Source organism: Eucalyptus grandis, chromosome 7, assembly GCF_016545825.1.
Source record: "Eucalyptus grandis isolate ANBG69807.140 chromosome 7, ASM1654582v1, whole genome shotgun sequence".
NCBI classification, from domain to species: domain Eukaryota; kingdom Viridiplantae; phylum Streptophyta; class Magnoliopsida; order Myrtales; family Myrtaceae; genus Eucalyptus; species Eucalyptus grandis.
In genome coordinates, this window is record NC_052618.1 from 45,144,678 (window position 1) to 45,169,919 (window position 25,242).

Sequence of the window (25,242 nt, forward strand, 5' to 3'; positions counted from 1 at the left end):
ATTCCGGAAGATAGCGGCGTTCCTCATCTTCCAGATCAAATGGCATAAAGCACCGAACGAGAAACAAACCATCTTGTGATAGAAGTCTTTGCCACTGAAAAACTTGGTAGCCCAAGTAAGTAAATCATTCCAACTTCTGTTTTTCCATGGGATGTTGCAGCTGGCGGCCCAAAAGAAGGCCAGAGGAGCCAAAGTGCGACAACCAAAGAAAAGATGATTAACAGAGTCCGGAACTTCATTACAAAAAACACAAACACAATAATCAATTCTCCCATAGGATAATAGCAACGTCTGAGTAGGAAGACGGTTCTTCGTTATGAGCCACAAAATGAATTGATAATGAGGTGCGAGGGCATTATCCCAAACAACGGAAGCCCACTGGACAGGATTCCTTTTTACCCTGATAAAATCCCAAGCCGAAGCAACAGAAAACTTACCCGAAGATTCATGACACCAAATGAATTTGTCGTGCATAGACGATAAGGGCGGGAGGGCAATTGACCATCTTTCTAGGAGACTTTTAAGAGCAGCACCAACCGGAGTATACATATCAGCAACTACTGCACGGTTCGGAAGACCAATGGACTCCCTAAACGCTGGAGGAACACACAAATCCAACGGCCCACAAGAGAGCCAATAATCGTGCCATAGCGAAATGGAGTAACCATTACCAACAATCCGCCTAAACGACGAACGAAAATATGGTCTGAGCTGGAGGATCTTTTTCCACATCCAGGAGCACGTCCTCGGAGTATTGGCAATCCGAAATTCTTCTTTTTCAGAATACCGAGTGAATCCAACGGCACCATAACGATTCTTTGTCGAGAAAAGAATCCATAAGTACTGACCGTGGAAGCCTTATGCATTGCTTAATGTTACGAACACCGAGACCCCCTTGACCCTTGGGGCGTAAATATCCTCCCAAGCCACTTTGGCTCCTCCTCGGCCCAAGTTCCCTTCCGGAGAAATTGCCTCATTATGCGATCCACATCCGCAAGAACCGACACACGGGAAGAGTGAATACACTCGTCCAAGAAGCTTGGATAGAGTGAAGGACGAACGTATCGGCTGAAGCCTACCCGCAAAAGAGAAAATACGTGCGTCTAGGATTGAATTAAGCGGTGATACTGATCTGTCAATGCAATACAATTGGCTCTGTTCAGTCTAGAAGAAATAATAGGAACACCAAGGTACCGGACTGGAAGTTTTCCTTCCTGAAAACCGAACGCCCATAGTATCTTGTTCCGGCTAGAAAGCTCACCGCCAGCCATGAAAATTTCGCTCTTGCGCTTGTTTGGAAGCAGACCACTCCAGGCAAAGAACAGATCAATCCCTGTTTTGAGCATAACAATCGAAGGCCAATCCGCTTGACAGAACAAGAACACATCGTCAGCAAAGAAAAGATGGGAGAGCTGAATTAGCTTACATCTCCAGTAATACTTGAAGTCCGGTTTGGAGGTACGAGACCTCAATATGCCAGAAAAGACTTCCATCACCAACGTGAAGAGGTATGGAGACATTGGGTCCCCTTGCCTTACCCCTCTACCACACGGAAAGAACCCATGAAGGTCACCGTTAATAGATATAGAGAAGGTAGGAGATCGAACACAAGCCATAACCAACTTTATGAAGTGCGGAGGAAACTGAAAAGCCTGCAACACAAGCTGTAAAGTCCCAATCGAGGGTATCATACGCCTTATGAAAATCTACCTTAATGGCACACTTGGGCGGATACGGAGTAAGATGGAAACCTCGCAAATAGTTCCTGGGCCAATAAAATGTTGTCCCTCATTCTCCCGCCCTTAACAAAAGCGTTAAGGATTGACTAATCACATCCCCTAAAACCCCACTATACGATTAGCTAGAATCTTAGTGATCACCTTATAAATTGTGTTGCAACAAGCAATTGGTCTGAAGTCCGTGACTACAGTGGCATTAGGGACCTTCGGAACAAGAGCAATAATGGTTGCATTTACTTCTTTCCAAAGCTTAGCATTCCGGAAGAAGTCATGCACTGATTGAAGCACAATAGACCCAACAATGTCCCAGCAGGTTTTAAAAAAATCAACAGGAAAACCATCAGGGCCCGGGGCCTTACCTTTTGCCAATGAGAATAGTGTGTTCTTGATCTCAGAGTCTAAGATGGGCATGTCAAGAGCAGCAACTTGATCAAGGGAGAGAGGGTTACGAATGTACCGCCACACCTCCTCTATAGATGGCCTGATCAAGCCTTCCTTCGGGGACATGAGGTCAGAAAAATAATCAACGAAAACCTGGGGAACCAGGAGAGGATCGATGACGATAGTTCCAGCGGGGTCTTTTACCGAAAGAATACGGTTTAAGAGGTGTCTTCGTTTCATAGATTGATGGAAAAACTTCGTGTTCCTATCTCCCTCTTTGCCGATTGACTCTAGACTTCTGCTTGTAGAATGATTCTTCATGAAATCTCAACTAAACAAATGCACGATGACATTCCCTTTCTTCTTGGGCAAGAGCGACATCCCCCGGATTGGCCTGGAGCTGGTTCTGGGCTACCGCCAAAGAGTTTCTCGCATCAGCAACCTTAGCCGAAATATCAGAGAAGGCATCTCGATTGAGAGATTTTAGGAGCGACTTCACCCTCTTAAGCTTGGAAACCACTGGAACATAGGAAATCCAACAACGGGGAATTCCAAGCCCTCGAATGATGGCGGAAAATCTGGATGATGCGTCCAAAGAATTAAAAAATTTGAATGGCTTACTCCGATTAGAAGGTCAGTAGCACTCGACAATCATCGAGCGGTGATCGATATACCGGGATTACTGGGAAATTAGCCTCCGAGTAAGAGAAGCGTGTATTCCACTCACCATTAACGAGAACACGATCAATTTTCCTCAATTTCTTGGCCTCGCCAGAAGAAGTGGACCAAGTATATCGGCACCCAACATACCTTAGGTCACTCAGTTCAGCTTGGGACAGGCATTGAGAGAATTCATCGAAGCGGGAATCCAGTTCGTAGCACCTCCAATACGATCGAAGGGTCCTTGATCGCGTTAAAACCACCGCCACAAGCCGGGAAATGCTTTGGTAGATATCGCTATAAAGACAGAGGTCTTCCCACAAGGGACGACGGAAAACGAGTGTTCCCCATAAACAACGTATACACACACAGCATACACCGGAACTATTAAACTTAAGCATGCCATGAATAACTTGATCGTTGATTGAAACAAAAGAAAAGGAGATCAAGTCTGGGTTCCACCCGACCCAAATCCTACCACGCGGGGAGAACTCGTAGTTGGAAATCCAATTCCAACCCCTAATAAGGGTGGAAGAGATGGAATCAAAAAGATGATCAGGCACCTTAGTTTCAAAGAGGTCAATGAAACAGAGATTATTAACACGCACAAACCGCCTAACTTCAGCCTGCCTAAGGGGATTCAAAATGCCTCTAATATTCCAAAAGCCGATTATCATTCCAAAAAACAACATAATCAGATTACCTCTTTTTGGTGGTCCTCTTTGCTGTAGCCGATGCTTTCGAGACTGCAGCAAGAGGGGAATCAGGAAGAAGGCGCAGGAGCTAGTCCTGGAGGATAGGAGCCTTTGTAGGCGTCTTTCCTTTCAAAGTAGGTTTCATTACAGATTGAGCCTCATCATCAGTAGAAGCACTTTGTGGATACTGGAGTTAGAAATATCGTCCGAACTCTCTGAATTATTCACCTGAGTAGAAGCTCCTTCACACGACGGTTGAGGAGATTCATTATGATAAACTTGGAGAGCATCCTTGCGCTCCAGAAGTTGGCCTTCGTCAGTGGACTGATAGAGACCAAATGAAACAGCTGCAGCAGCGGCAGCAGTAGCTTTTGCTGCTTTCCTCTTCCGCTTCTTATTTCTACGCTTCACTTTTGTTGACACCCGAAATTTTTGTCGACGTTTTAAACATTCAATCCGCAAAAGTTAAAAAAATTGTTTGAAATAAAAAGACAAAAAAATAAGAAATAAGGAAAATGAAAAAAAAAGAAGAGAGAAAGAATAAAGAGCCCAAAAGATTAAAAAAATGGATGAAGGAAAGCATAAAAAAATGAAATGAAAGTGAAAATGAAAACAAAACAAGAGAAAAGGAATGAAATGAAAAGAGAAAAAAATTAGATCAAAATAAAAAAAATAAAAGAATAAAAAGGGAAAGGGGATGACGATCGCACGAGAGGGCTTTTTCTTTTGGGGGTTTTGTTTTTAAGGGGGCTCTCTCTCTCTTCGGGGATTGGCGGGGCACGAACTCTCTCTCTCTGGAGACTTCGCACAAAATTTCTCTCTCTGGCTCGAAAAAGAAGAAGAAGAAAACAGGACGAAGAATCGAAGGGGAAAGGGGAAAATCGGTTAGAGCCGGCGTCGTCTTTAGCGAACGGAGTCTCCTCCGGCCGGCGGTGGCAGCGAGGGGTGCAGTCTGCAATTGATTTTAGGTCCTCTGACCCTTGCAATGCGAAGCCTCTCTTCCCGTAGCTCCTGGAGATCGCTTTTCCGGAGATTCCCTCTTCTTTGATTCTTTCACTGGTTCGCTCAGTCGCATCGACAATCGGCGAAGACGGTGGCGGTTATAACAACGGCGACGGCACCGGCGGTTCTCTATTGGTCGAATCTAGTTCTCTGCTTGCCGGATCTGACTCGATCCAAAGCCGACCGCAGCCGCAGCAACTACGATGGCGAATTTGGTTCGGTGAATCACTCCCGGAGATCAAAGACCGATGGTTAGGAATCACAAGGGAGGCTCACGATCACTCTCTGTTTAGGTTCAGGCTCGATCACTTGCTCAATCGTGAGCTCTCTTCCTCTCTCTTTTGATCCGTTAGGGTTTTGGTCTCCGATTTCTCGTTCGCCGTTTCTGACTCGAACGATTTTCTTTCGGCTCTCTCTCGCACACCGGATTTGATTCGCTAAAACGGCCGGTCGAGGACCTCGGAGTTCAAGGCTCAGATTCACGCGGCCTGCTCGGATTGCTAACTCCCCTGCAACAGTGGTGATAGCGTCGTTGGCAGCCACGGTTTCAATCCTTCACCATTCATTCAAGGTTATCTAGTTTTCTCTCTCTCAATCGCTCTATCTCTGGTTCGACCAGGTAGGGAAGAACAAGTTTATTGAGTTTTTCCTAGTAAATGTCATTTGTTTAAGTGCTGTTGTTGTTATCATTGTTATTGATTGATGGATTTAGAGGATTTGTTTTGGTTCTGGTTCGGATTTGACCTTGAGCTGAGTAGATATTGATTAAGCCGTGCTCTTTGCTATGTAATCGAGACGAACGATTGTTGTATCGTAAAGGGATAGAGATGGCGTTGACATTGAGACCATTCTAGATGTTGTATACAGTCATACTAATGAGGTCAATGATCAGAATCCTTATACAATTTCTTTGCGTAAGATTGATAATAAGGTTTAGTGCATGCTGCATTGCCTCTTTGTGATAAGATGTCTCTCTAATTTCTGCATCTAGCTCATTTGACGGAAATATCTACCATCCGTTTGATAAAATTCATGAATTAGATCAATGTGTGTTTCAATTCAGATTCTGATTTAGAGCTTCACTTTGCTTGATTGATACATTAGTTTTATCGTATAGACTTTACTCATATTTCGTTTCCTTTTGTTTCAGAATTTAGTAGCTATTCATTTTTAGGATTTGTTACTGAAATTCTTGGATTAGGTGCATAACCAACGTGTACTTGAAATAAATCTGATATCTAAGTATTCCAGAACTTAGACCAATAGCATCTTGAACGAAAATGAATTAATCCATGCACATTTCCTTCTTATGCCTCACAATATATCAATCTATGTTTACTGTGTCCAACTGCAAACATATTATAAAAAATGTTACTGGGTTGGTTCTTTATACATGTTGAGATCACAAGCATATTGAGCGAATGCTACCATCTCGAATACCGAATACATGCTGTGAGAGCATTAAGTTGCTGCTCTAGTCATCATTTACACATTCATTTGGGTGCGCCGTGTTACTAATTGATTCATCAACTGTATGTCCATTTCAAATATATTGATGGTTCTGTTTTAATGAAAATTGGATGGTAGTGAATGAGTCTTTTATATCGTTAGCAGTGATTGACATGCTTGATTGAGGAAATTCCAAGTATACCTGAACAGAGGTTATGTTTGCTGGCTTTGCCTCTCTTGTGAGTGCTTCCTTTGGTTCATTGCTTCTATACAACGATATTGGATGATTTTCTGTGAATTGATAGTCAATGATCATGAACTTGAGATTGATTGAGCTTGATTTGTCTTGATCTGCAATTTCGGATACCTGATCTGTCACTTACTGTTTTGACTAAAACTAGGTGTTAGACGAGTTTTTTTGACTTCGAGCCCTTCTAGACATATAAAATAGACTTCTCAAGCTTCGATTTGATATGTCACATGCCCATAATTGACGTCGTTTGCTTGCTGAAAACCACTTATAAAGTCTGTTGATTCTGCTCTGATATTCTGTTTCTTTTGCTGATTTGACCTTCTGTGCAAATGACTTAATATGAGCTGGTTGTTGTGGTTTTCTGTGTTCGAAGTCTTCATGCAAGTTGAAGATGGTTCGAAAATCTTTCCAATGAGCTATAGAATGCTCTGATTTAATCTCATTTGATATGATTTTCACATGTCCAAAGTTCAGTCCAGAATTTGTCCTGTTTGAGACCTGATGCATGTGTTCAAATTTGAGTTAGTAAACATGTTTTGCTGGAGTTGAATCTTTCATGAGTCATTATCGTATTTGAACCCCGTTTGATGTGAATATCATACACCCATTTGGCTAATTGCAATTGATATTTGTTGTTCATGCGTGAATTTGCTGATATTGAAATTTGGAAATACTCTTGATTTAGAATACATGCTTTGTTTTTATAGCTTTAAATACTTGTGAATTTGGTATGAAATTTTTGTGAGAAGTTTGGGATTAGGTCCTTCATGAAAGTTGGCCTTCACATAAAAACTGCATAAAAATGGTTGTATGTTTGCCTTGCTGCTCTGTTCTACTTTTGATTGACCTTGATCTCTTCCAGATTTTATAAATTCACGTGCTTTTTGTTACAATATATAATGAAGTGCTGTCTTTGATTTTTGAAGTTGGTTCGATTATAGAAATGCTATCTTTTCGTGGCTAGTTGCTGTTATTCTTAAGATGAGATAATAGATTTGTCAAATTGCTTTCGGTATGTTGTAGAATGACGGTGTGACATGTTACTATGCTCTATTACGGATTGACTTGTTTTTTTTAGTTTTTAGAAATTCATGTGTTGATATGATGATAGTGTCTCTATGAGATTTATTTGGGATCACATAGAATTTGATTCAGAGACCTTGTGACTTTAGTCACTCTTTTTGAATATAAAAAATGTCTTGCTTTTGATTGTTTTGATGTGTTTGTTCGTCTCTTTCCATTGTATGCATTTAGCTAGAAGTTTCCTAAGCTATGTTTAGATTAGGACCCCAAAGATGGAGAAGGCATGAAGATGGTGGAGGTCGATGTCCACTCCGATTTTGTTATCATGTAATGCTCATTTTCCCGACATATGTCTCGGGTTTTATGCATTGTATAAAGCAGACGAGTTCTTGAGTTTCCTTTCTTTCTTGGTTGTTTTCTTTTTATATATTCTTTAGAATTGCATGATTAGGTTTACTGTCTTCTTTTGATTGTTTACTTCATGTTTTGTAATTTCAATTTCATTGGTTGTTTTCCTTTTTATTTTTTTAGAAATAGAATAGCATGAAAATGATCAACCACGCATGATCACTTAGTATAGAAATTGATGATCCTGAAAATATAAAAAGAAACGCATGGACATATTAGGAAAAACACAACATCTTGTTTAGGTACCGAAAGGGCGCTAATAGCAATATTAGCGTAACCCAAGTCCCCGAACCTAGATATCCGGTTGCGTAGAAATTGAGGGAACACTCCCGACCCTCGATTGGGTTTCTAGCCGACCCCGAAAATGAGGCTAGTGGCGACTCTGTATATTTTTAGGTTGTTATAAACAACTAGATCGCATAAATAAACTTACGTCACGCGAGGGGTACGAGCTTGGGAGAGCTCGTGATCTCGAGATCAAGTACCCCAAACCCGACCTTTCCCGACCTTGGATAGCATTTCAAGGGGTGGCGAGATCACATCGAGTATGCTAAACCATAGTGAGTTTCATCGAAACTCATACCCCGCGTGACAACGGATTTATTTATACGATCTACTTATTTATGACAAACTAAAAATAGACGGGAGTCGCCACTAGCCTCAACTTTGGGGGTCGGCTAGAAACCCAATCGAGGGTCGGAGTGTTCCTCAATTCCTACGCAAACTGCATATCTAGGTTCGGGATTTGGGTTACGCTAATATTGCTATTAGCGCCTTTCGGTACCTAAACAGTATGTTGTATTTTCCTAATATGTCCATGCATTTCTTTTTACATTTTCGAGATCATCAATTCCTAGGCTAAGTGATCATGCGTGGTTGATCATTTTCATGCTATTCTATTTCTAAAAAAAATGAAAAGAAAACAATCAATGAAATTGAAAGCATAAGACGAAGTAAACAATCAATAGAAAACAGTAAACCTAATCATGCAATTCTAAAGAATATATAAAAAGAAAACAATCAAGAAAGAAATGAAACCCGCAACTCGTCGGGCTTTATACAATGCATAAAACCCGAGACATATGTCGGGAAAATGAGCATTACATGATAACAGTTGGAGTGGACATCGACCCTCCACCATCTTCATGCCTTCTCCATCTTTGGGGTCCTAATCTAAACCTAGCTTAGGAAACTTTTAGCTAAATGCATACAATGGAAAGAGATGAGCAAACGCATCAAAACAATCAAAAGCAAGACATTTTTATATTCAAAAAGAGTGACTAAAGTCACAAGGTCTCCGAATCAAATTCTATGTGGTACCAAATAAATCTCATAGAGACACTATCATCATATCAACACATGAATTTCTAAAAATCTAAAGAAAACAAGTCAATCCGATTGTAGCATAGTAACATGTCACACCGTCATTCTACAACATACCGAAAGCAATTTGACAAATCTACTATTTCATCTTAAGACTAACAACAACTAGCCAGCGTAAAAGACAGCATTGCAGTTCAAGACAAATTCCAGATTTCAAAGCTCAATTTGAAAAAAAAAAAAGGCGGGGGCAAATGATGGGCAAATTGGACAAACTAGGCATCGTTAGAAAGCTTAAGGTGTCTTTTATGAATTCCCATTAGGTGACAATTGCAATTTAGGTCTTTTCTAGCTCAAGCAAAGCCATTTGTATAAGTGGTCACATCAGATCATAACAAGCAGAACACATCAGCAGATTAGTGCTCTTTGCAACAAGCATCAGGCAGGGCAAATGGTGGCCAAATCGCACATATTATATGTCTATGGAACGCTTGAAAAGTCTATTACAAATATCTACAAGATATTAAGTCCTAATAACATCATCTTCCAGCTCATTCCGGTTAAAACAGAAAGTTGCAGCAGGTCAAAACAGCAAATCAACCTAAAAAAACTACTGCAGAATTAACAAGACTTTGTAAGTGGTTTTCAGCAAGCAAACGACGTCAATTATGGGCATGTGACATATCAAATCGAAGCTTGAGAAGTCTATTCTTTATGTCTAGAAGGGTTCGAGGCCAGAAAACTTTATCTATCATCTCGTTTCAGTCAAAACAGAAAGCCTATCACAAACACACAAAATTACAGATTAATAGAAATCAAACTCAATCAACCTCAAGTTTGTGATCATTGATCATCAAATTAAGGTGCTTATCAATGTGTACACATACATCATTTGCGCTATTCCTCACATAATAGAACATGTAATTCATATTCACTCTCGGTGGACAAAATCAGAACATACTGAGCATCCAGATCAACTCAATTTACTCAAACTTGGAGAAAAATGTTGCAATCAATTTCTGGGAAAACAATATTATCAGATTCAGCATGCATATTTTTCTAAAAAATTCAAGAGCAGGGATATCTTTACAATGCAGCAGTTCTCTTCTTTTTAATGATGGAAGCTCCTCAAGAATAAACGCTAAAGATATTGTGAATCCACTAGTAGATATGAAAATCTATTGCATCTTGCGATCAAGAATCTAAGCAACAAAAATGATATTTACATGATTCACGTACTATTCTATATAGGTAGAGAGGAAAGTAATGCAGTACATGTGCAATTGAACTACATATAATGTTCAAAGACTTTATCTATAACTAGGAAATATTGCCAAGACGAGCAACAATGACAGTTCTGAACCTATACACAGGTTCCATGATCTAAACGAGATATTTGGAAAAATTTGAGCATAGACAATCAAACACATTCATCCAAATGATTCGGTCCTTTGATATCAGCATACTCTAAAACCACAGTTGTTGGAAGACTAGTGATAACAAAATTCCCCACTCCCGTGTATCGGAACGGAACAAACGCCATTATTTCAAACGAGACATCAATCTCATCGGCATGTGACATAAGAAAACGTATAATTTACGTTTATCCGGAGAGATGAACAATCAAAATTTGTCGACATCACTCATGTGCATTCGTGTTGAACGAATCGGCATCTTCAATGCCATCAATGTATAGCCGATATTCAAGACAAATACAAGCACTTCCAAAGATATGCAAAAGATCAATATGGAACCACATCCCATTTCTCTTAGCAACTATTGCTAGCATAAACGGGGGATTAACTGCCGTTGAAGAAACTATACCAACCTTGAATGAATCGGCGAAGGATCGAAGCCGTCCGAGCCCTAAACTCCAAATTCCTCAACCGGCCGTTCCGGCGGGTGCGCGAGACGAGTTGAAAGAAAATTGTTCGAGTCGAAATGGCGAACGAGAATCGGAGACCAAAACCCTAACGGATCAAAAGAGAGAGAAAGAGAGCTCACGTGCGATCTTCAACCACCGGTCTTCGATTGATCGAGCTAGCGAGCGAGAACCCGAACTAGAACAGAGAGATCAGAAAAACAGAATGACGATCGAGAGCTATTGCCGCCGCTTTCAAATTCGCTATTGATCGTCGTCACCACTGGTCAGCTTCGGATCCGAGCCCCATGCCTTGAGCTCCTCATTCTGACAGTTGCTCTCCTTTTAAGACTTGAGAAGGCGAGTGCATCTGAACCCCGAGATCCAGCGAAAACCGGAGAGAATCTTAGCGAAAACTGAGCTTCCGATCGCCAAATCCCGAAAGCGATTGATCAAGAGATCGTCAGAGATCCTCCGATCACACCAATGGAAGAAAACCCTAACTGATCGAGCGAGAATCAGCGATTGAGAGAGAGATGCCTCAGAGAGAACGAGTGGAAGCCGAGAACCCTCGGAGAGAGAATTCCCGTTTCCCCGATGCCGCGCGATTGAGCAAACTCCTTCCCCGAAAGAATCCGAAAGGGAGAGAAAGAGCTTCCCCTCCCCCGAGAGAAAATCCCCGTCAGAGAGAATCCTCCGAGAGAGAGCTTCCGTGCGGATTGAGCCCGTGAGAGAGAGAGAGCGTGAGAGTCCCCGGAGAGAGAGAGCGTGAGAGTCCCCCTTTTCCTTTTTTTTTTTTTTCCTTTTATTGTTTTCATTACTTTTTTTTTTTTTGTTTTCAGTTTTCTTTTGCTTTGTTTTGTTTTCTCTCTCTTTTTTTCTTTTTGTTTTGTTTTCATTTTCATTTTCATTTTCATTTTCATTTTCATTTCATTTTTTTTTTTTTTTTATGTTTTCCTTCATCCATTTTTTTTAATCTTTTGGGCTCTTTATTTTTTTTTTTTTTCTCTTTGTTTTCTTCTTTTTCCTTATTTCTAATTTTTTTTTTTTCATTTCAAACAATTTTTTTTTAACTTTTGCGAATTGAACGTTTAAAATGTCGACAAAAATTTCGGGTGTCAATAAATGCCCCTCTTTGAGTGGGAGTTCGAAGAGGTTCCACTCAAAGATAAAATTGATACCTGCAATTTTTAGTCGACCAACTTGGAAATATGGAAATGACTAGCAATGATACTTGGTTAGAGACATACCCGATACTTACCTTTGCTCATGAGGGTATCGAACTCTTATTGGGGTTTATTCGCTCTATTTCTGTTTCTCTCTCTCTCGTGGAATGGAATGAAGACAATGAAATCACTAAATGGAAAAGGAAAGGTTTAAGGATAACCTACGAACCGTATGGTTTAAATCGGGAGAAAGGTCTCGCCCAGGTGTAAAACGGGCTTCGGCCAGGGAGAAAAGTCTCACCGTGTAAAAACGGATTTCGATTGGGGGAGTTGTATCCTTGGATGTGATGTCTCACCGTGTAAAAACGGGTTTCGACTAGATGTGATGTCTCACCGTGTAAAAACGGGTTTCGACTAGGAGAAAAGTCTCACCGTGTAAAAACGGGTTTCGACTGGATGTGATGTCTCACCGTGTAAAAACGGGTTTTGACTAAGAGAAAAGTCTCACCGTGTAAAAACGGGTTTCGACTGGATGTGATGTCTCACCGTGTAAAAATGGGTTTCGACTAGGAGAAAAGTCTCACCGTGTAAAAACGGGTTTCGACTAGGAAAAGGGTTTTACTGTGTGGTTTAAGGATGTACCCACGAACCTAGTGTGGTTTAAGGATGGACCCACGAACCTAGTGGTTTAAGGATAGACCCACAAACCTAAAAGACAAGGTTTTAAGAGAACTTAGAATTTAGGGACAAGGTTTTAAGATGACCTAGAACTTGGGGACAAGGTTTTAGGATGACCTAAAACTTGGGGACAAGGTTTTAAGATGACCTAGAACTTGGGAAACAATGATATGGTTTAGGATGACCAAGAACCGGTTCACTAAGGAACAAATATTTTGAAAAAGAGTTTCAAGATTACTTGAGAGCCAATCTTGCAAAATAATGCCAATTGTCAAATCCTTTCGAGAGTATTTTAAGAAAATGAGATTTGATTAACCATCTAAGGGTTAAATCAAATATGCCAAGTGGGAATATCCTAATCAAAAGAGGTCTTTCACACTAGCTCTCAAAAAGGGCTTTTGTTCCCAACCATTAATATGGGAAAACTATTTAATCTCACTGAAGAAGTCTCACTCAACCTATGTCTAAGGTTTTCGGAAACGTTCACAGTGGATACAATCCATTGATCAAAAGGTCTTTTAAATGGACCGTAATGATAGCTTGGTCATGGGCTTACACAAAGGGTATGCACTTTGAGGCCAAGAAATGAATATTCAATTAATATCTTCATCGGGTTTACAAGTCAAGAACCTTGAAGATAAGATAAGATAGGATTGCTTCCACTCCTTCTAGCAGTAGCTCCAATGTGATATTCTCATTTCAACTTGAACCATCCCAAACGGAAGAGACTTCGGATAAGGGTTGTAATGTTGGTTCAGGTGAGGCTTAGAAAGGCTTGAAAAACTTTCAGATATCAAAGGGTTAAAAAGTGAGTGATTATCTTGGCATCATTACCATCACACGACTTTTCAAAAATTCAACTCTTGAAATTTAACCTATCTCGAGAGTCCTTTTGGTAATTTGTCTTGAGACATGAGAGCTTCGCTCTTTGTTCTAATGATATTGCTTGCAATACATGTTTTTTCTTGCAAGAAATTTCTTTTGTTTTTCAACGAATGATCTTTTGCATGATCATGGATTTTGCTCTTTTTTGCATTCTTGCTTTTCTTTGTATTTTTTTTCATGGGCATTGGCCTTGCTTTTACCAGGCACACTGCTTTTTCATGCCCCCTAGTTTTCATCCTCTTTTGAGTATCTAGGACTCTCAAGTGGCATTTACCAATTTTCTCAATTTTGTTGGTAAATCATGTGCCTTGCCCCAGTGTGGGGAGATAATCATCACTTGGGGTTATGAAAGAATTGTATAAGGCTCAATTTGGCTAAGCAAGGGATAATTGTGTTTGTGGTAGTGAACAGAATGCTCTTCGTCACTTCGGGATGCTTCGAGTCTTGATAAGAAATCACCTGAAGCCAGCACAAGAAGATTGATACAAGTGAAAGCAATAAAATCTTTCTTAATCTTTTGCTCCATAATTTTCAACCAAGACCCCCAATTTTGCCCTAATGTGGGGTTGTTCTTGACAAGGTTATTTTGAAATGCTCCATATTTGGCTCGAAGTGGCCTGCGAGGGATATCAATAGTGTTTGGGATTGAGAAATGAAATGCCTTTATCATTTCAAATCATGTATTCACTGTGAATGAATCCTATGCCCTAAGACATGGTCCTTTCCACTCAATTCTCTCAAAGAGTGTATGAGGACATGTTTGGTAAAGGGGTTGCCTCTCATCATTTTAGGTACTACCACCTGGCATATTTAACAATCCTTTTTCAGGTTTTCCAAAGCACATTTTGGTTAAATTCAACTCCTTGAGGAAATGAAAATATAATGAAATTTTGTCTGAAAGGACATGTTTCCTTGACCCTATTGAGGAGATTTTTGAAAGTAAGGTTTGATAAAAAATTTGTAGACAGAACAGGCTTTGCTTAGCACATGGGTTCATTCCTAAAGTTCTAACTATACTTTTGGAGTTCTAATCGATTCTTTTGGCATTCTAAAGGGTAAGGTCACTTCTAAGTTCTATAAAAGAATGGACACTTTTGAAAGTTTTGCACTCTTGAGATGAACCTCCTGCAGATAGGTAGAATCTTCGTCAGAGATCCTGCAAAATGAACAAACATGCAAATGCAATATGTATGCATGCAATGCATTATGTAAACATCCTAAAATGGCTCAGATTCAATCCAAAAATGGCTCAAAGGCCTTTCACTTTATTCATGGATAATACTTCTTGACAGAATCAGCATTTACAAGTCTTGGCAATTCATGACCATCCATTTCTACAAGAATTAGTGCCCCACCGGGTAGCACTTTCTTTACAATATATGGACCTTCATAATTTGGAGTAAACTTCCCACGAGGATCTAAAATGATAGGTAAAACCTTCCTCAAGACAAGATCGTTAATCTCAAAATGTCTTGGTCTAACCTTGCGGTTGAATGACCTAGTTACTCTCTTCTAATAGCTTTGTCCATGGCATAAGGCTTTTACCCTCTTTTCATCAATTATATTAAGTTGTTCAAATCTTTGTTGAACCCATTCAGCTTCAGAGAGCTTGATTTGAGAAAGTACCCTCAGTGAAGGAATTTCCACTTCCACGGGTAATACAGCTTCCATCCCATAAACCAATGAGAATGGTGTTGCCCCAGTCGAAGTACGAATTGAAGTTCGATAAGCAAATAAAGCATATGGCAACCGATCATGCCAATCACGATAATTTTTCGCCGTTTTGGCTAAAATCTTCTTAATGTTCTTATTTTCCGCTTCCACAGCTCCATTCATTTATGGGCGGTAGGGAGAAGAATTCAAATGGCGAATGTGGAATTCTCCAAGTAAATCATCCACCACTTTATTGTTCAAGTTTGATCCATTATCTCGTGATGATCGTTTCAGAACTCCATATCGGGCGATGATATCACAACGGATGAATTTTGCCACACTCTTTGCAGTAACATGAGCATAAGAATTGGCTTCAATCCATTTGGTGAAGTAATTAATGGCTACCAAGATAAAACAATGTCCATTCGGTGCTTTAGGATTAATCGGTCCGATGATGTCGATGCCCCACATTGAAAAAGGCCAGGACTTGGACATTTGATGTAGCTCATCAGGAGGAGCATTGATTCTGTCTCAATAGACTTGGCATCGATGACAACACCTCACATGTTGAATACAATCGGCTTCCATGGTTAACCAATAGTAACCAAGCCTCATAATTTTTCTAGCCAAGAGATGACTGTTTATACGAGTGCCACACTCTCCTTCATATATTTTTTCAAGAGCCCACTTAATCCATTGGCATCCGCTTGAGAGAGACCTGCCCCAATCTTGGTTTCTTTAGGGTTATCTGAGTAACCTAAATTTAGAGTGACTGGCTGTTCGTTGGTAGAAGGTTTGGACTCTTCATGTCTTAGTCATTCTTTTTCAATACCTCGAGGATCATCTTCATTCTCTCGAGTCGAATAATCGGGTTCGTCAAAGTCTTTTGAATGCGAATTCGAGCCATGCAAATGACTATCATGATGTGAAATGTCATGCCCGAGATGTAATTGAAAAATGATTAGTATATATACATATGAATGAATGCAATGAATGTAAATGACATGAAAAAATTGTTTTCAAATTCAAGTTGTTTTTTTGAAAAATTTATTGGGAACTAGCCCTCATGTCATTGGACGTCTTAGTTCCACTAAAACATTTTGAAACTATAGATCGTGTGGAGGCTCAGGCCTCAAAGCATCATCATAGGACTGGTTTCGGCCTCACATGTCTATTAACAAAATATGAATTTTATTGATATGCGAAAATTGCATTACAACGAATATCATCTTGGATCTAGAAAGTTTATGATCCAGACTATTACAAGCACAAATGAATGAAATGAACGGAATTCCCTCGCAGGGGAGAAATGAATGAAAATCCCTCACAGGGGAGAAATGAATCGAATTCCCTCGCGAGGGGAGAAATGAATGGAATACAACTAAAAATTGAATGCAAGAACTAGAAACATCTTTTACACAAAGGGGAACTATGGGTTCTTCATTTCCATTGATAGCACCGACCATGTTGACATCTTCGAATGCTTTGGAAGAGGATTTTGTTGGACATTCGGTCCCGAGTCCTTAAAGGTGAGTAGCTTTTTATCCAGCAAATCCTGGATCTTATAACGAAGCATCAAACAGTTGTCCACATGATGACCTTTTTCACCCATATGATACTCACATGTCTTATTAAGGTCGAATCCGGCAAACTTTGGTGGATTATCCCTTGGGATCTCTTTTGCCACTAGATGATTTTCGATTAGCATTGGAAGTAGTTGTGACGTGGGTCTAGGCAATGGAGTAAATTGCCTTTGAGGGGCCTTTCCTTTACGCTCAAAGTTTCTGGAAGATCCCCCTACTTCCATGGCAGGTTTATGAGCTTGAAGGTTGTATGGCTTTTGAGAAGAGGAATTTTGTATGTAGGCGATCTCCACAGCCGATTCCTTATCTCTCTTCGGGTTATATCGACGGTTTATGTTCTCCGTTAACCTTCCTTCCCGCATAATCCCCTCGATGCGTTCTCCCAACTCTACAAATGTAGCAAAGTTCATGCAAGTATGGTTGTACATCTTCTCAAAAAGATCACGGGGCATAGCTTGAAGTAGCAACTTCATGGTCTCTTTCTCAGACAATGGCGGTTTCACTTGAGACGCAATGACCCTCCATCTTTGAGCGTAGGCCCTAAATGATTCAGTTCTTCTTTTCTCAACCCGAACCAATTCCTCTCGAGTCGGAGCAATTTCAGTATTGAATTTGTATTACTGAAGGAATTCATCAACGAGATCTTCCCAAGTACGGACTTTCTCCATATCCAACTCTATAAACCAGGTTAACGCAGGACCAACCAGGCTGTCCTGAAATGAATTGATCAAGAGTGGGGGATTATCTGAATAACGAGCCATCTTGCCCAAATAGTACTTCAAATGAGTCTTCGGACATCCGATGCCGTCGTATTTCCTTGTGAACTCCGGCTCCTTATAAAATTCAGGGACCGTAATTTTGGCAAAGGGCGACAGTTTATCAAGCCCCTGCAACCGATGGCCTTGCAGTATGCAAAGGCGTTCTTCGATCTTAGCGAGGCGCCTTGCATTTTCTTCATCAAAGTGCGAAGTTGGAATATCTTTAGATGGAGGCTCTGGACCCATAACTATCGGGATTGCAAAGTGGGGATCTCTTCCATGTGCCCTTTTGCCCTGGCTCTACTACCGGCACTTCAGGGGGTGCGGTAGGAATATTCATGGTAGAAGAAGTAGATGTCAAGCTTTTGACTTGGCTAGAGAGATCGGCCAATAATGTCACCAGTTGGGCCATTTGATTTTCCATATTAATGACGCGAGCTCGGGTATCTTCGTTTTCCATCTTTGTTTGGCGGCGAGTTCGTATAAGAAATCTTTCTTCAGCCGTTTTTTTCAAAACTTCCTGTAAAAGAAAATGACTCGAATTAGTACCAATCAAAAGAAACCATTAAAGTACAAATCCTAGTCAATTTTATATTTTCTTGAGATAAAATAATCATAAGAAGTGATATGATCCCAGTATCATATAACATCCTCTTATCAAAATTTCCTCAAAAGAAATTATACAATTGAAAATGAACGACGACAAATATTTAATCAGAATGCCCCTTTTCTAAAAGTTACATGAAAATGTTCATGAATTTCATTCATTTCAGTTGAACAATTACAAAAGAAGTAGAACCTTGCTTTCATGAAGCTTACAAAGTAGTTCAACTTTACATGTGATTTTTACATGGAATATGAAAATGAATACAAGTAAACCTCAATAGAAAGGAGGGAAACACAAATGAAATCCCTTTACAAGAAAAGCATATGAAGTGAAAACCTAAGTACTAGGCGAGATCGTGCGGAGACGCTTGTTATCATGGGCCAAGCATTCCTCATCGATCAAGACACTGTTTTCTTGCTCCTGAATATGAGCTTGTTGAAGTCTTTGAGTCTCGGGAACATCCGGCAACTGAACCTTGAGCTCAAGTTCTACTTGACGGTATATGTAATCGATGGTAGCTTGATGGGTCTTCATCTCTCCTTCCAAATCAGCTTCATCGATGGCAACCACGTGATGTGAGGAATGGGAGTACCAAATCCCAATAGCAGCTTGAATTGTGGCCTTGATATGGTCAATTTGGTTTTCCTTGATGACTTCATCATGATAATCAATACGATATAACCCTAGCTTGAGGATTGGCGGGATCGTTTGAAGCGCGCGATATTGGCGGAGTACCCTTAAAGGGTAATATGACGTTAAACCCGTCAGTCCCACGAGGGGAAGTGGATTGTCAACTCCACTAAAAAGGCGCACCTTGGGATTCCCAAGCCACCGAGCATGCCATTGAATTAAGCTATGGTTGAGATTTTTAAGGAAATGGAACCACATAGAGAAAGACCATGATGGAAAGGATTCGTTTCGTTGGGAAAATCTAAGAATTGGATGATGATGTTTTGTGACATCAATAATCTTCATGTGAGGGGCTCTAAGAGTTCCTCGACCATTTGTTTTAAATCGATTAAGAGACATAAAAGTTTCGGCAAGGATCATATGTGTGAAACAATTAAATGCACACACTTGGTTGACAATGTGTGTGACTAAAGGATCCATTGTTTTTCGGGTATATGGGAAAATCACAAAACCAAAGAATATGAGTAGGAAGACACGAGGAATTTGGTTCCCAGATTTTGGTTCAAGGCTACAAAAATGTTTTTCGAGGAAATTATAAGGCATGGCATGAGAGTTTCCATTAAGAATAGCTTCAATTTTATCATAAGGGATATTGAGGAATTGACTTAGAAGAGATATTGGATTTTGGCCAATAGGAGGAGTAACAAAACCTAAAGAAGCTTTACCTAATCCAATGGCTTTTTGGAACTCCTCAATTGTAGGGGTCAATTCACATTGATTAAACACGAAAGTAGAAGTCACAGGATTCCAAAATGAGCCAATGCTTTGACCATTGCAACACGTGGTTCGACTTTTAATAAAGTCGGGAGGAAGCCTATGCGCTTTTCCACGTAGTCTTGATGTCTTGGGTCGAGATTCTCCCATAAAGTCTTGAGATTCCCAGGCACAGGGATCACGTCCACTTCAGGTCTACCCATCTAATCTAAACCTAAAGGGGCATACATGATTAAACATATCGTGGTTGAAATATAAAATTGCATAATTGAAATATGGAAAGTAAAAAAAAAATAAGCATGATGAAGAAGGAACGATATCTTACCCACCAGACACATGACAAGCACAAATCACATGTCGCATGAAACTGTGAGGTTTTGACGCCTGAGGTAAGGGTGCTAAAGGCTCAAGGTCCTCATTCTAAAGGATAAAAATAGTTTACCCACCGCTACTATCGTCGGTCAGTGCTATTTTTATCGGTTGGAATGAGCGGGTTTATGTAAATAATGGATTACCACGAGCATCCACTCGCAGATTCCACCCATAAACCCTCCTAAGGTCCTAGATTGAGCGATCAGGGTTTTAGACCGCGGTTGTGTGTGCGGTGTCGTGCTAAAGCTGGTAAACATGCATTTAAATTTAAACATCCAGCACTTCAATATAAACCCAGATACATTCATTCATCCTTACACCACCTGCAAAACAAATGGTTTACAAGCACGCTCCCCTTATAACTCCCACCTACAAAACCATTTAACACGAGGTTAGTGACTAACCTGATTTTCCACGCGACTTTGACATGCAGACGATCCTACAAGAGACATGTCAGTTAAAACACAACAACCATTTTTAAATGGCTTCAAGTCCTCTTAACCTAGTAACCAGTCCCCAGCGGAGTCGCCAAGCCTGTCGCGACCCGATCTCGCCGCCCCCTCGAAATGGTATCCAAGGATGGGAAAGGTCGGGTTTAGGGGTACTTGATCTCGAGATCACGAGCTCTCCCAAGCTCGTACCCCGCGTGACAATAGGTTGTCGCGATCCATACCCACATAAGCGACACACCTAAAAAAGAGAGTCGAATGTGGATATCGAATTTAAGGGTACTTTTACCATGGTAGCCCTCTCGATAGTACGCTCCACCCATTAGGATGGCATCACTTCCTCCTTTGGGCTACCCCCACATCGAGTATGCTAAACCATAGTGAGTTTCATCGAAACTCATACCCCGCGTGACAATGGATTTATTTATACGATCTACTTATTTATGACAACCTAAAAATAGACAAGAGTCGCCACTAGCCTCAACTTTGGGGGTCGGCTAGAAACCCAATCGAGGGTCGGGAGTGTTCCCTCGATTCCTACGCAACCAGATATCCAGGTTCGGGGACTTGAGTTACGCTAATATTGCTATTAACGCCCTTTCGGCACCTAAACAGTATGTTGTGTTTTTCCTAACATGTCCATGCATTTTTTTACATTTTTCAGGATCATCAATTCCTAGACTAAGTGATCATGCGTGGTAGATTGCTTTCATTCTATTCTATTTCTAAGAAAAAGAAAAGAAAAGAAAACAATCAATGAAATTGAAAGCACAAGACAGGAAGTAAACAATCAAAAGAAGACAGTAAACCTAATCATGCAATTCTAAAGAATATATAAAAAGAAAACAATCAAGAAAGAAAGGAAACCCGCAACTCGTCGGGCTTTATACAATGCATAAAACCCGAGACATATGTCGGGAAAAATGAGCATTACATGATAACAGTCGGAGTGGACATCAACCTCCACCATCTTCATGCCTTCTCCATTTTTGGGGTCCTAATCTAAACATAGCTTAGGAAACTTCTAGCTAAATGCATACAATGGAAAGAGACGAACAAACACATCAAAACAATCAAAAGCAAGACATTTTTATATTCAAAAAAAGAGTGACTAAAGTCACAAGGTCTCTGAATCAAATTCTATGTGATCCCAAATAAATCTCATAGAGACACTATCATCATATCAACACATGAATTTCTAAAAAAAACTAAAAAAACAAGTCAATCCAGAATAGAGCATAGTAACATGTCACACCGTCATTCTACAACATACTGAAAGCAATTTGACAAATCTATTATCTCATCTTAAGAATAACAGCAACTAGCCACAGAAAAGATAGCATTTCTATAATCGAACCAACTTCAAAAATCAAAGACAGCACTTCATTATATATTGTAACAAAAGCACGTGAATTTATAAAATCCTGGAAGAGATCAAGGTCAATCAAAAGTAGAACAGAGCAGCAAGGCAAACATATAACCATTTTTATGCAGTTTTTATGTGAAGGCCAACTTTCATGAAGGACCTAATCCCAAACTTCTCACAAAAATTCATACCAAATTCACAAGTATTTAAAGCTATAAAAACAAAGCATGTATTCTAAATCAAGAGTATTTCCAAATTTCAATATCAGCAAATTCACGCATGAACAACAAATATCAATTGCAATTAGCCAAATGGGTGTATGATATTCACATCAAACCGGGTTCAAATACGATAACGACTCTCATGAAAGATTCAACTCCAGCAAAACATGTTTACTAACTCAAATTTGAACACATGCATCAGGTCTCAAACAGGACAAATTCTGGACTGAACTTTGGACATGTGAAAATCATATCAAATGAGATTAAATCAGAGCATTCTATAGCTCATTGGAAAGATTTTCGAACCATTTTCAACTTGCATGAAGACTTCGAACACAGAAAACCACAACAACCAGCTCATATTAAGTCATTTGCACAGAAGGTCAAATCAGCAAAAGAAACAGAATATCAGAGCAGAATCAACAGACTTTATAAGTGGTTTTCAGCAAGCAAACGACGTCAATTATGGGCATGTGACATATCAAATCGAAGCTTGAGAAGTCTATTTTATATGTCTAGAAGGGCTCGAAGTCAAAAACTCGTCTAACACCTAGTTTTAGTCAAAACAGTAAGTGACAGATCAGGTATCCGAAATTGCAGATCAAGACAAATCAAGCTCAATCAATCTCAAGTCCATGATCATTGACTATCAATTCACAGAAAATCATCCAATATCGTTGTATAGAAGCAATGAACCAAAGGAAGCACTCACAAGAGAGGCAAAGCCAGCAAACATAACCTCTGTTCAAGTATACTTGGAATTTCCTCAATCAAGCATGTCAATCACTGTTAACGATATAAAAGACTCATTCACTACCATCCAATTTTCATTAAAACAGAACCATCAATATATTTTTGAAATGGACATACAGTTGATGACTCAATTAGTAACACGGCGCACCCAAATGAATGTGTAAATGACGACTAGAGCAGCAACTTAATGCTCTCACAGCATGTATTCGGTATTCGAGATGGTAGCATTCGCTCAATATGCTTGTGATCTCAACATGTATAAAGAACCAACCCAGTAACATTTTTTATAATATGTTTGCAGTTGGACACAGTAAACATAGATTGATATATTGTGAGGCATAAGAAGGAAATGTGCATGGATTAATTCATTTTCGTTCAAGATGCTATTGGTCTAAGTTCTGGAATACTTAGATATCAGATTTATTTCAAGTACACGTTGGTTATGCACCTAATCCAAGAATTTCAGTAACAAATCCTAAAAATGAATAGCTACTAAATTCTGAAACAAAAGGAAACGAAATATGAGTAAAGTCTATACGATAAAACTAATGTATCAATCAAGCAAAGTGAAGCTCTCAATCAGAATCTGAATTGAAACACACATTGATCTAATTCATGAATTTTATCAAACGGATGGTAGATATTTCCGTCAAATGAGCTAGATGCAGAAATTAGAGAGACATCTTATCACAAAGAGGCAATGCAGCATGCACTAAACCTTATTATCAATCTTACGCAAAGAAATTGTATAAGGATTCTGATCATTGACCTCATTAGTATGACTGTATACAACATCTAGAATGGTCTCAATGTCAACGCCATCTCTATCCCTTTACGATACAACAATCGTTCGTCTCGATTACACAAAGAAAGAGCACGGCTTAATTAATATCTACTCAGCTCAAGGTCAAATCCGAACCAGAACGAAAACAAATCCTCTAAATCCATCAATCAATAACAATGATAACAACAGCAGCACTTAAACAAATGACATTTACTAGGAAAACTCAATAAACTTGTTCTTCCCTACCTGGTCGAACCGAGATAGAGCGATTGAGAGAGAGAAAGCTAGATAACCTTGAATGAATGGTGAAGGATTGAAACCGTGGCTGCCAACGACGCTATCACCACTCACATTGCGGGAGTTAGCAATCCGAGCAGGCCGTGTGAATCTGAGCCTTGAACTCCGAGGTCCTCGACCGGCCGTTTTAGCGAATCAAATCCGGTGTGCGAGAGAGAGCCGAAAGAAAATCGTTCAAGTCGAAACGGCGAACGAGAATCGAGACCAAAACCCTAACGGATCAAAAGAGAGAGGAAGAGAGCTCACGATTGAGCAAGTGATCGAGCCCGAACCTAAACGGAGAGTGATCGTGAGCCTCCTTGTGATTCCTAACCATCGGTCTTTGATCTCCGGGAGTGATTCACCGAACCAAATTCGCCATCGTAGTCGCGCGGTGCGGGTCGGCTTTGGATCGAGTCGATCCGGCAAGCAAAGAACTAGATTCGACCAATAGAGAACCGCTATGTGCGGCCGTTGACTCCCGAAATTTCTGTCGACATTTTAATCATCCATTTTGCAAAAATATAGAAAAATAAAGAGCCAAGAAAAAAAAAAAAAAAAAAAAGAAGAAAAAGAGAAGAAAACAAAAAGAAAAAACAACAACAAAAAACAAAACAAGAAGAAAAAAATGAAGTGAAATGAAAAGAAAAAAAAAAAGAGAAAGAAATAAGGAAAACGAAAAAAGAAAAATAAAGGAGAGAAAAAGAAAAATAAAAGAGAAAAAAAAAGAAAAGAAAAAAAGGAGGCCATTCACGGGAGTGTTTTTCTTTTTTTTTTCGGTCTCTCTTTCGCTCCTCTGGGGGACTCTCCGTGAACTGGCTCTCTCTCTCTCTCTCTCTCTCTTCTCTTTGGGCTCTCTGATAATCAGGAAGGAACTCTCTCCGGGGGCTCTCTCTCGATCAAGTGTTCTCTCTCTACGGTTCAATCGGCTAGGGTTTTCACTCCATGGGAGGGATTGAAGATCGGGGTTTGGCGGGTTGAAGCGTTCTCTCACTGGTGGAGGGGGACGCTCGCACTCTCTCTGGAAAGGGGGATTCTCTCTTACGCTCTGGGTAATTGCTCGATTGAGCTCTTCAATGGCGGATTGAAGAAAACCCTAGCCTCGGTCGAGAATTGGGCTCTGGACATCTCTTCCTCTCCTCAGCGATTTGGTCCTCGATCGATCGTCGTTTCGAGCTTCCATTCTTCGCATAGAAACCGAACTCGCGATCGATCTCGCACGTTCGGTGAAGTTCCTGGCATCGAAAATGAAGAACTCGAAGCGGTCGTGGACCTCGCCATGCTGATCCTCTTCGCGCTCAGCATATTCCCATCCCCGATCGGTGACAGTCGCAGCAAAATCTCCTCCGCCGGTCAGTACAGCCGTGGCTGTAACGGAACAGAGAACGCTCATCACTACCAATCAGGACAATCAGTGGATCCATCCATTGCCAGAACTTAACTTCTCCAAATCTGATAATCCTCGACGATCCGAAGGTGTTGGTAGTGGTCTGGCA